Source organism: Lactuca serriola, chromosome 4 (assembly GCF_051521515.1).
Source record: "Lactuca serriola cultivar US96UC23 chromosome 4, Lser_US96UC23_V15, whole genome shotgun sequence".
NCBI lineage: Eukaryota > Viridiplantae > Streptophyta > Magnoliopsida > Asterales > Asteraceae > Lactuca > Lactuca serriola.
The window spans coordinates 65,109,038-65,125,057 of NC_136411.1; the positions used below are offsets into that span (position 1 = coordinate 65,109,038).

The 16,020-nt window shown below is 31.1% G+C and overlaps 1 long non-coding RNA gene across 1 annotated transcript; it reads right to left on the reverse strand.

Moving 5' to 3' along the window:
- Positions 1–14,493: 14,493 nt before the first annotated feature.
- Positions 14,494–16,020, reverse strand: LOC145101741 (uncharacterized). Its single transcript, XR_013705798.1, has 5 exons — positions 15,810–16,020; positions 15,592–15,710; positions 15,375–15,511; positions 15,081–15,291; positions 14,494–14,743 (listed from the first exon to the last, which is right to left on the reverse strand). It is a non-coding gene; the product is annotated as an uncharacterized LOC145101741 (long non-coding RNA).

Below are 16,020 nucleotides of genomic sequence, written 5' to 3' on the forward strand. Positions count from 1 at the left end.
CCAAGAAATAAGACAATTATTAAGATATACCATATACCCAGATACAGACCTTCTTGTGGCTAAACATTTAGCCCAATCTGCATCCACAAAACCTTTTAATTCCAACACACTTGATTTGGTTAAAGCAATTCCCTTTCCAGGACTATTTTTCAAATACCTTAACAGTCTAAAAGCAATATTTAAATGTAACTTTCTAGGACTATGCATATACTAACTAAGGACCTGGACTGCATAAGAAATATCAGGTCTAGTAACTGTAAGATAGATAAGGTTACCTATTAGTTTCTGAAATTCAGTTTTATTTTCCAACAATTCATTTTTCCCATCATGATTATCAGAGTTTATAACGAAATTTGTTTCCAAAGGTGTGGTCACAGGCTTACACCCAAGCATACCATATTCATGCAACAACTCAAGACAATATTTTCTTTGGTTTAAACATAAACCACTGTCAAATTTAACTACTTCAATCCCAAAAAAATATTGAAGTGTTCCAAGATCTTTAATTAAAAACTGACTACTCATAAAATTCTTTACCTTTTTTAACTCTTCTTCACTATTTCCAGTTAAAATAATATCATCAACATATACTAGCAATACAGTTATTGAACCTTCAACTTTCCTAATAAACAACGAATAATCACTTATACTCTATTTAAAACCAAACATAAACAATGAAGCACAAAGCTTTTCATTCCATTTCCTAGGAGCCTGCTTCAGTCCATATAAAGACTTAGTAACCTTACATACTCTAGTATCATTACTAGAGTAATAACCAGGTGGAAGTGACATATAAACATCTTCAGTAAGATCTCCATATAAAAAAGCATTGTTAATATCCAACTAATATAAGGACCAAGAATAATGAACAGAAAGAGAAATAACAATACGAACTGTTACAATTTTTGCAACAGGAGAGAAAGTCTCTTCAAAATCAATACCCTCTCTTTGATTATAACCTTTAGCAACTAAACGTGCTTTATATCTATCTATTTCACCATTTGACTTGTATTTAATCTTATAAACCCATTTACATCCAATTGGTTTCCTATTTTTAGGTAAATCAGTTATTTCCCATGTATTATTTCGATGAAGTGCTTCCATTTCATCATTCATAGCTTTAATCCAATTTGGATCAGAGAAGGCTTCATTATAACTTTTAGGTTCAACAGTTTTATCAAGATTAGAAATAAAACACTTAGTTTCAGAATCAAGAAAAGAATAGTTAATAGATCTTTCAACACCATATTTATACTTACCTTCTACAATATAATCAGAAAACTTAACAGGCATATGAGATTCACGCCTAGATCTAGAGACACCTATAGACTGATCCAAAGAAGGGGTTAAGACTGACTGACTACTTTCCTCAGATACACTCGAAGAAGAAGGAACAGATGAATCAGTAGGAGGCACAACTGCCTCGCCACCAGGGTTGACAAAATTACTAGACTCAACATCATCCATACCAATGGCTGCATCAGCACCATCCAACTGAGACTCTACTCTCAGCTCATCAAGATTAATATAATCATTTATATATTTATTATTATCAAATTCATCATAGGAAAAGAGATCACTAGGGCCAAAATTATTTGTAACTTTATCAACAGAAGTTGATTTCAACTTGTATGGAAAAACAGATTCATAAAACTTCACATCCCTGGATACAAAAGAAGAATTGGTATCCAAACTAAGAAGTTTATAAGCCTTTTTATCAGAACAATATCCCAAAAGAATACATTTTTCAGCACGTTCAGACAATTTATCAGAAACATTTGGTTTAACAGCAAAACATAGACAACCAAAAACCCTTAAATAATCAAAACTAGGAGTTCTTTGAAAAACAAGCTCATAAGGTGATTGACCATTTAAAACAGAAGTAGGCATTCTATTTATTAAAAAAACAGAAGTCAAAACAGCATCTCCCCAATACTTAATAGGAATACCTGATTGAAATAAAAGAGATCGAGCAACATTAAGGATATGCCTATGCTTTCTCTCCACAACTCCATTTTGTTGTGGAGTATAAGCATACGATGTTTGATGTATTATACCTTTTTCAAAACAAAAGAACTTCATTTGATTGTTAACAAACTCAATACCATTGTCTGAACGTACTATTTTAACACTAACATTAAATTGATTTAAAAGAATATTAACAAAGGATTTAAAACAATCAAAAACCTCAATTTTAGATTTTAAAAGAAATACCCAAGTGGCCCTAGTAAAATCATCCACAACAGTCAGGAAATACTTAAACCCCTCAACAGAAGCAAGCCTATAAGGACCCCAGACATCTATGTGAACCAATTCACCTAACTTGGTTGATGTATGTTGAGTATGTGGAAAAGATTCTCTAGTTTGCTTTGATTTATGACAAACATCACAAGGAGGAAGAGATTCATTTCCAAGTTTTAGAACACCTTTTAAAGATATTAAAGCTTGGTCTGCTGGATGACCAAGTCTACTATGCCAAGTTAGTTTAGAAACATAACACTTAGACACATTATTTATTGAAATACCTGAGGGAACACAATCAAGATAGTATAATCCCCCAGACTCTCTACCATTCTCCACCATCTTCTTTGATAGTGAATCTTGGATTTTACAAGTATGTTCAGAAAAAACAACCTCACAGCTACTGTCTTTACAAAGTTTATGGACAGACAAAAGATTAACATTGAAATCAGGAACAACAAAGACATCAAATAAGGTAAGATGTGAGGACAATTGAAGATTCCCTATTTTATTTATAGAAGCTGATGAACCATTAGGATGTTTAACAGACAGATTCAGTTTAGACACATCTATAGCATCTTTAAGTTGTAAATCAGAAGCTATCATATGTTGATTAGCTCCCGAATCAACAATCCAGCTTTGAGAATCATTTGAACTAACAAAAGAATTACAACATTGAAACATAGACATGCCTGCCATATTTGCAGTGGCAGACACATCATCACAAGCAGAATTCTCACTAATGAGACGCAAAAACTTAGAATATTGCTCACCAGTGAGAAAATGAGCATCACTCCCAAGACCAGACTCAGAAGAAACAGACTTGCTATTGTTAGCACTAGCAGAAGAAGAGTTGACAGAACCAGATTTGTTTTGACTATTACTTTCATTTTTAAATTTAAAATCCTTTGGATAACCAATTAGTTTATAACATCTTTCTATAGTGTGACCTTTAAGATTGCAATGTTTGCATTGTAATCCTTGGTTCTTAAACCTAACTTGATTCTGCCCTCGTTTAAAATCATTAACTTTGCTATTAAACACAGAAACTTGAGGTTTTGAAGAAACAGTAGACCCAAGAGACCCATTCTTTTGAAGAGACTCTTCTCTAGAAAGAATAGAGAAGGCAGATTTAACATTGGGTAAAGGTTCCATCAAAAGAATGTGACTCTTGACTTGATTATAAACATCATCAAGTCCACTAAGAAATTGCATTAGTTTCATCAATTTTGAATGATCATTAAGTTTTGTAGCTGCCTCACATACACATTCAGTTAAACTAGTTAAACCATCAAACTCCTTCCACAAAGAATCTAGTTTATTAAAATAATCAGAAAGAGAAGAACCATTTTGTTTTAATGTGTTAATCTGCTGATGAATATTAAAAATTACAGATCCATCAGATTTATTATATGTTTCAAACAATTTATCCCAAATATCTTTAGCATTATCTGAATACACATGACTAGCATATATAGTTTCAGAAATTGACCCTAGAATCCAATTACAGACAACAGCATTTACACGTTCCCATTTAGAAGCTTTAGATTTATTAGTACTTTCAAGAGTAATGGTACCATCCACAAAGCCCAATTTATTTCTAGCTTTAAGACCTCTAGACATAGCACTACGCCACAATCGATAATTCTCATTACCAGTCAGCTTAACAGTTATAATAGACGTCACAGTATTATCAGAAGGATGGACATATAAAGGATCATCAAAATCTATAGGAGTTTCCTTAGGAACACCACTCCCATCAGAAGTTTCACCAGCCATAGTAAATCACAAGAAACAATCAAGAAACCAAATAGCAAAAGAGATCAAGAACAAAAAACCAACACTAGTGTTGACTTAAAGTCCAGATGGTCACCATAGTATGTCGGGGCCCAAGACAATCAACACAGTGTGGAAAAAAACAGAACAGCTTCAAGAAGCAACAACAAATAACAGATATACTCAAAACATCAAAAAATTTCCAGATCTACAACTAGAAAATAGAGAGAAGGGAACGAGAAACCCTCACAGTGCAATAGGCAAAAAAGATTGACTACGTCGACTCCCTAAATCCGTTTCCTACAAGGGTTTATCAGTGATGAAATCTGACCCCTAGAGGATTATTTCAGATTAATAGGGATTGATCGACTACGTTGGAGAGTTTTAACCTACTTCACAGCAACGCTTAGTCAGATCTCGAATCACAACATCCCTTTCACAGATCGTCAAAAGTAGAAACACGAGAAGACGAACAAGAAGCGACCGTCAGGATCAACGAAGACGAGCCTTAAGCTCTGATACCATGTTAAAAAACTCACAAGACAAACTTCCCAACATCACCATTTCTCAGATCAATTTAAGATCAAGAAACAGGTGGTTTTCAATTTACTTACAACTCAAAACTCACTACATAAAAACACTCAGATTGTCACTCAACCTAATCTACTTCTAACGATCAAAAGATGAGAAAAATAGAACTGATTACAAAACCTTTTTTCATACTCAAATACAACAAATTAGACGTATATATCAAGCTAACAACAAGACTCTCGAGAGATAAGAATGAGAGAAAAAATCTAGATCTGATATCTTCTTTTGAACTTACCTTCTCCAGAACCTTCTCTCCCTCTATTTATATCTTGGATAAAACCCACAAATATAATCCGATCCAGATTCGAACCAAATTCAACCCGCGTGTTTTTTCTATAACATGCATACATTTATCATCCTTCCAGAATACAATATTTACACAATATACCCTTCACAACTTTCTTAAAATAAATATGAGATTGTAAGAAGATAAATGAACATTTTCAACAGGTTCCAACGTTGCCACGTAACATATTCTCCAATGGACGCAACATACCAAAATGTCGATTACATCCTCTTTTCGACCGTCGCATCCCATTGAACGTCTTCCTTTTGCAAATCGACGTACCCATCAATTCTCGATCCCTTTAATCACACTTACCGGTTCATCTCCTATAAATAGCCGAACACATCTCCCTGAAAATGTAAAATTCTGACTTTATCAAGAAAAAATTCGCCATTTTGTTGACCACAAATGTTTTGAAAACGAAATCAAAGAAGAACGGCAAAACTATTTCTACTGCCGTGACTGTCTTCTCCACTGGTATGTTATTTACTCGAAACCTAATTTGTTTTCAAGGTTTTTTTCTTGTTACCGTATCCAATCGATGGATTTTCTTCCTCCGTTTAAATCTATTCGAACTTATCCCGTTTCTCCAATCTTTAAAACTCGATTTCCGTTCAGGAAATAAACATTGTTGTTCCATGTTCTGATTTCAATAACATTTTTCGCCAAATATATCTTTTTCATTTCTAAGTATAATTACCGAATGCAACATGAGAAAATAGATTGCTGAGAGTTTTTTATGTTTTAAAAAAAACCTTACTTTGTGCATTTTTGTTTTTTTTCGTTTTGTTGATAAGGGCATAAGGGGCAGTTGAAATTCCTTTAAAACGGAAGCATCTCAGAGATTAATATCTTTATGAATTTTCATTTTGTTTCAATTATATTTTAAATACTCCCACTTTTGACACCACCTAAGAAGGATAAAGAAGTAATCCTATATGGTTATTCAGTTGCTTTTTCTTATTTGTTGTCAATTATTGTGAAAAGTTAATAACCCGAAAGCAATAAATAAATTGAACCATAACTTTATTAACAGATTATGAAGACCATCCCATATGTATTGTCGACCAATAAAATGTTCAACCGGAAAAAACCAATACCAATTCCAGTTCTAGGAAATGGGTGTAATTCACTCTTCTCCATCTCTGTATATATGTTTATTAGGTTATAAGTTTTCTATTGTTAAATTCAGTCATGTGGCTTTGCATCCTTTTCTTTTCACAAAAGAATCAATATGTGTCTTCAATCTTGCCATGATATCTTCTTATGTTTATTTCTTTTTCTTCTCCCATGGTAATTGATCGAATAAAAAGGTTGGTGTTATCTTGTGGTTTGTTGTAAACAAAAAAAAATGAAACAGGTGTGCTATAAGAATGAAAGGATTTAGAGATTTTGAATCATCGATTTTTCATGTATTTTGTTTCTTTGGCTATCAGGTTTAAAATTCCCAAATTAAGAAGAAAATTCATCATCTAAATTTTTTGTTTTCTGACTACAATATTAGAAATCTACAAATGGCTAGATGATGCAGAACCATGCATGCGATTTCATTATCTTTGAAAGTTTCACACTAAACCATAAACTTCATAACATCTTTTCTCATTCCTATTTAACATCCACTGTTCCCCTTTTAATTCCACTGCTTATCTGCTAAAGGTGTTGGGTGTCTGTAGTCCTGCTTTTGTTTGCACCATCAAAGAACCGTCGGCTCTCACCAGAAGCATTGTTTGTTTGTTTTTTTTTTTTTTTTTAATTCACAGTTCTTTTTGGGAAATGGGGATTAATTATTGCTTCATGAACCTTGGCGATATGATATAAATTCATAATATTCTTGTTTGTTTTAATATCTCATTGCTTTCTCATGCAATAACCACTAATATCTTAAAGATTTACGTCTATTATTTGAAATTACGTGATCCCACATTATCTCATGACTGAAGATGATTAGGGTCTAAATTCCTATTATGTTTTCTTGAATCTATGGTAATTATGTGTAAAAGGATTATTCTTTTATGAAATTATTGTCAGTTCGGTTAGTTAAACAAATTAACTTGGTGAAAGTACATTGGTTCCTTAACTGAGGAATCCGCCATTCGAGTTGGATGCTTTCTTTCATGGAAAAGAGAGCTGTTCTTAATGGTAAATGAGAGTTTAAAATGGCAAACAAGGTAGAAAAGATGGTGACACTATGGACGGCCAAACACAGATTGATTCTAAAATATAGTAGATGGATTCATTCACATAATGGAAAAGATTTTGACATTTATAACAAGAATAAAGCTGAGATCAACTTTGTATGCTATTTGGTTGTATTCTTGAAAATATGCCTTTAATCAGTGAAAAAACACTTTTATACCCTCTAACTTCTCTTTATATTCCGTGCTTTTACTAAAATGTGTCATTAATTTATAATAATGATAATTTTTTATATGTGGGTATCAATATTAACATACTCTTTTATACATGTAGTCACCATCATTTTTTCCAATTGTAAATTTTATGGCTATATGGAAAAGAACAGGGGATTCCTCTTCAAGAAACGTCCAAATCTGTGTTTTAACAAGGCTGGTAACAAAAGAGAGATGATGAATCTTCAGATACCTCATGTTTAAGAGAATGTGTATCGAATATTCTTTAAATCTAGAAGAATCAATTGTGTAATTGGAGAATGTGGTACTATAGTGTAGTCAAAACCCTGTGTGAAGAAACCTGATTGCCAAATTTGTCTCTGTTTCAGAGGAAAGGGTAATTTATAATTTGTAGTCCATTTTCAAAGTTACCCAAAAACAATGAAGATGAGGATAATGATATGAAGAGAAGTTAGTGTTTTGTAGAATGCTTGTACCAAATACTACAGTTTGGTGGATGTTTGGAAAAGGAACATATGTTTTTAATAGATCAAAGGGTGAGACTGGTGCAGTTATAAGTCTTTTGCCTGCTGACCAGCTTTCTACTTATGCTATGAAAACGGATGCATTGTTGCAGGAAATGTAGTATAGCAATGCATTTTTATTTATTTGTGTATTCTAGCATCCTATATTTGTTCCTATAGAAAATGTTGCACACGTATGTGTTCTCATGGTAACAGTGTAATTAACAACACATAATTTAGGAGAAATGTATTGTTCATTGTTGTATACTCCTATGTGTTTTGGGTTATGCGCATGAAATAGCAACGTACTTAATTTACAAGTCCGCATACTGATACTTTCACAAAAATTGATGTTGATTCTAAGATTCAAAGAGTAAACAACAAAATTTGTTTTGTTTTCACGATCATATGTATGCAAATAGTGGAATTTAATTTTAATTTGGGTTCTAGCTTCTGTAACGTGACATATTTGAAATATTGTACAAAGCAATAAATTCCAATTCTTCGCTCATAATAGCATTGTATTTTTTTTTATATTTAACATAATATACTTAGACACATCGAAACCCTCTATGGGTCGTGCTTAGCACGGCCTAAAAATTTACTAGTATATATATATATATATATATATATATATATATATATATATATATATATATATATATATATATATATATATATATGGGAGGGTTCAATTGAGAAAAAAAAAAGTTAAGAATGGGGGAATAATTCTCAGCCAATCATTTATTTTTGCCGCAAAAGCGTCCAACGTACCGGCGGAAATGGAAAAGGAATGCACATGTGTTTTCCAATAAAACATATTTCCTTAAACTATGCTAATCATTACCTTAATATATACAAAAACATAGTTTTTTCGTTTTTTTTTTTAATTTTTAGAAGCTATTTTTATCAAAAAATGATTTTAAATATATAAAAATTCATTATTTTTTATTCTCTACAAATAGACATCCATATTGATATAGTTTTAAGATAAAATAATTTTTTTTTATATATTTTATTATATATAGCATATAATAAACATAGTATATTCATATTTTAATATTGGACGATGCATTCACTTGTGAATATTAACATAGTATATTCACTTGTGAATATTAGATGATATATTCACTTATGAGTATTAAATAATATTTCATATGTGAATATTACATAGTATTCCATGGTATATCAAATGTGAATATTAGATACTATAATCACTTGTGAATATTAGATGATATATTCACTTATGAATATTACACAGTATATTCACATATGAATATTACAAGGTATATTCACTTGTGAATATATTCACTTATGAATATTTGAAGGTATCTTGACAAATATATATAATTTTTATATGTCATTCACATATGAATAACATACAGACTTGCATATTTGTTTTGTGTTTTTAATAATCATATCCTGATTCAGGTGAGAAAACATATTCATATGTGAATATAACGTGGTAATTTAGTTTATGCATTTCATCAAACAGTTGGAGTGCATACAAGTTAACTATTTTAAAAATGTTAAAAACATCAAGTTATCAATTCCAAATCATCATATACTTCCGATTTCGACTTCAGATGCGACATCCTATGTCTGATTGATTTCTCATTTTGATTTTGATTTCCGAAAATCCAATTTGGAACCTATGAGTATCGATTCTGAGTCCTTCAATGTCGACTGTGACTGCAAGTCCAAAACTCCGATTCCAATTTCATGAACAGTGAAGAAATTCCGGTTTAGTTGAAGAAATCTGGATGATTATTGAAGGTTGGAGGAAAATTTTTGATGATGAACGGACTGTTATCGATACGTATTTGAGATTGAAGGTTATTAACATATTTACGAGTTTGCCATCGTGTCTTTTTATGCTTAGATTAAATGAGTGGCTAAGAATGATTCCCCCATTCTCAACTTTTTTTTATTTTCTCAATTGAACCCACCTATATATATATATATATATATATATATATATATATATATATATATATATATATATATATATATATATATATGCTAGTCGTGTACCCACGCAAAGCGGCGGCTGCCAATAGCTTTTTGACGATGATTAATTCAGTTTCCTTATGGTTATCATATTAAACCATAAAATTATTAACTATTAACCAAGTCACAAAATATTTACAATTATTTAATTCTTACAATCCTTAATGGCTTATAAATCTATTTATATGTTTTTGACGATGATTAACTTAGTTGTTGAATAGTTTCCTTATGGTTATCAGATTAAACCATAAAAATCATTAAGTATTAACCAAGTCACAAAATATTTACAATTATTTAGTTCTTACAATCCTTAATGGCTGATAAATCTATTTATATGTTATTTACTTGCAAATTGTAAGTAATCACTTAGATGTTAGCTCCAAATGATCATAACATCTTAACTTGTTCTGAAACTTTAACTGGTTTGATGGGCAATAGGTTTGTAATATTCAACCTGATTTTTATTTTCGATCTTTGTTGAGTTGCTTTTATGAACCTGAAACTCTCATTTTCTAAGTATTGTGTTTCTAATTTATATTTTCACAAACAAATACTCAAATTCTTATTTTCCAATATAAAAGATCACGTTACCATATATGTAGGTGATAAAATAACTAAATACAACCATATATGGTATAGGTTAAAAATTACAATATAAGTCTTCAATAAAATCGAATGGTATATGCATGTAAAGCTACACTGACAAATGGGTTCTTTTGAAAATAAATGATATTGTATGCAAACGATATACCATACTCACGTCATTGAAAACAATGACTTACGTATTCCTGATACTTCTATAAACATAGTACGATGTAAAATTGTCCATGTTATATCCTTCTAGATAATACCAAACAAAGTTACGTATCAACTTGTTGGACCTTTTTAATATAAACTTAAATATTGTTAGCATGTCCTTTGAGGAGAGATATGACATGTTTGAAGTCACTATATATATAAAGTCCCTACCTAAATGGTTGGAGCTTCATTTTCATCATGGACAAATATATAAGTTTAAGAATACAGTTAGAGGATGCGGGTGGTTGATGTTTAAAAGCAAAATTTATATAAAGGATGAATAGATTGAAATAATATAACAACCGACTTTAGTGGCACAATTTTTTTAGTGGCAAAATAATTTTGTGCCACTACCATTATGCTTTAGTGGCACATTTTAAAAAATGAAAAAAAATCGTCCTCAGTCACAAAAAATGATATATCCAAAAAACTTAAAACCTCCGCTTTTATCCCCAAAATCTTAAAGAGGGAAAAAAGTCGTTGCTCAAATGAAAATCGGAAGCTCCCCGATCAATTGCTCTCCATCTCTCTCTTCTCAATTCTACATATCACCATCCCTAAACGCATTCCATTAACTTATGCATATCAGAAAAAGGGTTAGAAGGATGGGAAGCTAATTTTAATTCAACGCCTGCTTGGTTTTTCTTATTCATATGTGTCGCTCTTTTTTCCCTTTTCTTAAAAGAGATTCATACTTCTCTTTCTCTCTCTTCTTTCATACGACCATAGTGGAGGGAGAGGGAAGCACAATTATGTTATATAGGTGGTTTACGGGGAGGCGATTGTGAACGGAGTGACAATGATGATGGCCAAAACAATCAACCGATGACTGTATGTATGGATTCTTTCCTTCTCAAAGCTTTTCTCAGTATCTAGCCCTAAATTCGTACATTGCTGGAAAATTAGGAGTTTTGAGCATCTTGATGATCCATTTATGGTGAAATTCTTTGTAAGTTGCTTTTGGATAGCGAATAAAAAGTATTATTTTTGTTAATTTCTCTATATAATTGGAGATTAGGGATGATTGAATAATGTCCTGCAGTCCTGCTCATCTAAATTGGTAAGCAACATTTGTACAGGGACATTGGCTTGATGATCAGTTCTAGTGGGAATACAGTGCTCACGACAAAATATGAAGTAGGTAGATGGGTTGAGCAGGTCAAATGCATTAATACCTTCCCATGGTGTATCTAATGCTTACAAGTTAGGTACATATAATCATCAATGCTCTATTAGTCACTTTGTAAAATGCCCATTAAAATATGAATTTTAAATATCATTGTGTTCGATTTGTCTGGTGATTGACTTGGACAAGTTAATCACCATTCCATAGGGGTAGAATCTTTAGGGATTAATGTTTATACAAACTACTGTTTTAGTTTTAGTGATTTTATATTGTATTTATGGACTTACACTTACGATCTTTTGTCATATTTGTTTAATGGTTATTGAAAAAACGCTTACTAGGTTCTTACACTTCACTATGAAAATATTTATGTTACATATAGAATTGTTTATTATGTTTTTGTGGATGAGCTATTCGTTGTTTATTTGATAACACTTGTAGGTAATCTTAGTTTGGAAAATTTTGTTAATCTTAGTTTTTTGAAGTGCAAAAATTGATTTTTTTTTTAGTTTGTTAATGTTGTAAAGATGGTTTTAGTTTTGATATCTCCCATAAATAGTAAATTCAATTTAACAAACATAATTATTATTTATCTCCTTCTATTGCAATAATCATTTTGTACAAGTTTTGATATTGGGAGAAGGAAATTATATAATTGAAGAGAAAGGAAAAGAAAATCCCCCATGTAAGTTTTGAATATTTTTCTCTCCTTCACTTTTCCGGATTAATAGTTTAATATCCTTATTTTTTTATATTTTCTTGAAATGTGAAAAGAAATTTAACAATCAATTCAATGCAACAATAGAATCTGATTTCTTGAGAAAATAAATGGAATTTGAGGATAAACTCTTCACTCTATAGTTTAGTTGTTAATGATGCTTATTTAACAGAGATGCATATCCATTTGAAAGTATTATAAACTTGGTTATGTGGGTATCAATCGAAACATAAAAAGAGATGTGATTAAATATTGTGACAAACTTGAAAAGGTTGAGGCTTTAAAATTATAATTTCTTGATTCTCACAACCGATTAGGAATATAATATTAACTCAAATATTATTCCATGTAAATTGGTTGGAATTTTTTCTTCTATGTACATCTAAGCATCAATCTTTCACCACTCCCATGATACCATTTGTAACATCACATACACGGTAGCTAAAGAACTCATTCAACCTCTAAATAAAATAAAGCTACAATGGAAAGTTAGTTATAAAATAGTCCTAATTCATTATTGAAACTAACACATACCATGATCTACACCCCATGATTACAATTTTTTTATTCTTGCTTGTTTTTCTTGCAGAAAGTTACCTATTAGTACACGAAGAAGATTGATCCATCTTCAAACAATGTTGCTTACCTGTGGTAGTGTATTTTGGATTTCTTATCAGCATTAATAATTTTCTATATTCATACTAACATTTATTATAAATTGTTTTGTTTTGTAGTATTTCCTACAAGCTATTTCAAATGATTCCGCAAACACACAAGGGTCAAAAGAATATTATGGAAATGATGATTTGTTTATTTTTGTAATCTTCCATACTAGCAAAACATTTGGATTTATTAAATTTTAAAGGCATTTTCATTTTATGTGTTGAGAATATTAATGTTAGAGAAATTAATTTGAACTTAAGTAAAGATTTTGTGTTTTTCCATTTAAATTTATAAAAAAAATCAAATAAAAATATTTTGTGACAATACAAAGTGTCCTAAAAACATAAAGATTTTTTTATTTTACCACTTATAGTGTCATTAAAGATGTTTTACAAAATCCAAAAATGTTATAGTGACATAAAAAATGTGCCATTAAACCCAAAGGGCTGCTACGACATAACCAAAAAGTGCCATTAAAAGCCTTTAGTGGGAGCGTTTTTAGTGACACTTCTTTTTTGTGTCGCTAATTGCAAAGGAGGGTTTTAGTTGTACTTTTTTATTTTTAGTGGCACTTTTTTTTGCCACTAAACCTCATTTTATTTGTAGTGATTAAATCAGATAAATGAACTTCTCATTTATGATATCATGAACCAATTCAATATAAAAAAGATATAAACCTTGACATAATTATGTATCCAACAAATTAATTTTTTTTACAAGTATCAACCAAATTAACAAAAAAATAATAATTATAAACTATGACACATTTAAGCATACAATAAATTATTAAAGCAAAATACCAACCATAACATAGATAAGCATGTGTGAAAGTTATTAGTGTCTACCAATTCAAAGTTTCATTTGCAACCAAACCGGAAAGAAGACAATCGTAGTTTTACTCCACATCACCAATAATTGTTACATACACTACTAGAAAATTGGTGTAATAGCTACAGCACAATCTGTAGCTATTCCGTAGCTATAAGCGGATAGCTACGAAATTGCTACGGAAAATAGGCTGTAGCATAATGGCCCGTGGGTAAATTATAGCTACAGATTAGCTATAGAATTGATATGGAATAGCTATGGAATTTTTCGTAGGTACTATAGCTACGGAATAGCTACGGAAATAAATAGCTACAGATTTCCTACGGTATAGTTACGGAACTAGATAGCTACGGAACTAAATAGTTATGGATACAAATAGCTACGAAATAGCTATGGAACTAAATAGCTACGGAATAGCTATAGATTAAAACAACTATGGAAATTCGTAGCTATTCCGTAGCTAACTGTGTTTTATTTAAAAAAATTAATTTAAAATTTTTCAATTTTTTGTCAAATGCCACATTCAATTCACATTTGTCCCAAATACCATATAAAATACACAAAAAAGCGCCCCTAATACCAAGTTTGACACATTCCATTCCATTGTTCAAAATATCTTACAAAAGTAAGAACTAAGTAACAACACAAACAATACCAAATGTTTACAAATTCAGTTGTTCCAAATACTTATCAATTGTCCTCAGGTGGATTATCGGAGGGAGCGTGGGGTTGATTTCCAGACATATTCATCATCCTCATAACCATATCCATTTGTTCTTTCATTTGTGGTTGTTTTTGTTCCATGGTAGAAACTTGTGCACGCAACCTATCAACCTAAAAAAATGGCAACACAATTCAATAGTTAAACAATATTAGCAATGTACTTTAGTTTATTATAACAATGCATTTTTTTTATAATACTTATATAAATATACTTAACTTTTAAAAATAATAACAACGTACTTATGTTTATTATCAATTTAATCAATATTATCAACAAACTACCTAACTTTTAACTATAATAGCAACGTGCTTTTGTTTATTATCAATTTAATCAATATTATCAATAAACTACCTAAATTTTAACCATAATAAAAACGTACTTTTGTTTATTATCAACTTAATCAATATTATCAACAGACTATTTAAATTTTAAACCATAATAACATACCTCTTGTTGTGTGTTATCTGATTGGGTATTTTGGGTGGATTAAGAAGATGGTGTCCCAAAAAGTTTGTATATCTGATGCTCCTATGCCATAGATATCACCCTTCTTCTTTCCTTTTCTCCTAAGTTGGGTTTCCTCCCATACCCCCACATCAACTTTATGGTTTGAAGAGTCTTCTCCATATTTTTTGACCAACCCCTATAGATACGCCTCCTACAAATTACCGATACAGTATCATTGTCATGTACAAAAATACTGAGACAATCAATATACATAAATGATAAAAGATAAGTTACTTGTGCTTCTTTGGTAGTTTGTGAGCAATATTCGATATTTCATGATCTCCCGCAAAATATATTTTTTTCGCCTCAGTTGTGACATACGTCTTCATGAAAATATCAAATTGTGTGGGTGGTTTACCCATCATCTTTTCCTACATAAAATACAATGTATAATTGATGTAGTTAGTGTTAAAAAAAATAAGATAATAAAATTTATAATTATGATAATTACTAAGTTGTTACGGTGCTCATCAAATCCTATACTACCCGCGGTGTGCCTTGCTGTAGACCCATTAGCATCTGCGACTTTGCGGTTCTGCTAACCAATTTTTGAATTCTTTCTCCACTTATCTATGGACCAATGTTGTGAAAAGAAAAAAAATATAAGTATACTAATACAATAGAAAATTAAAATCAACAAAATAGATAATAATGTATCATATCCATTACATCACACAAACGTAGCCACACATTCTCTGGTACGCACCCGGGGCGGTAGTTATGCATCCCCTCAAAGTAGGTACAATGACATGGGGGGACGGGTTTCCCATCATTTCGTGCCATGTCCCTAGATATAATCTTGATACACTTCATCTGATCCCTGTATCTATCCTTGAGGACACACATGAAGGCATCAAATATGTTACTATTCTCTAGTGAA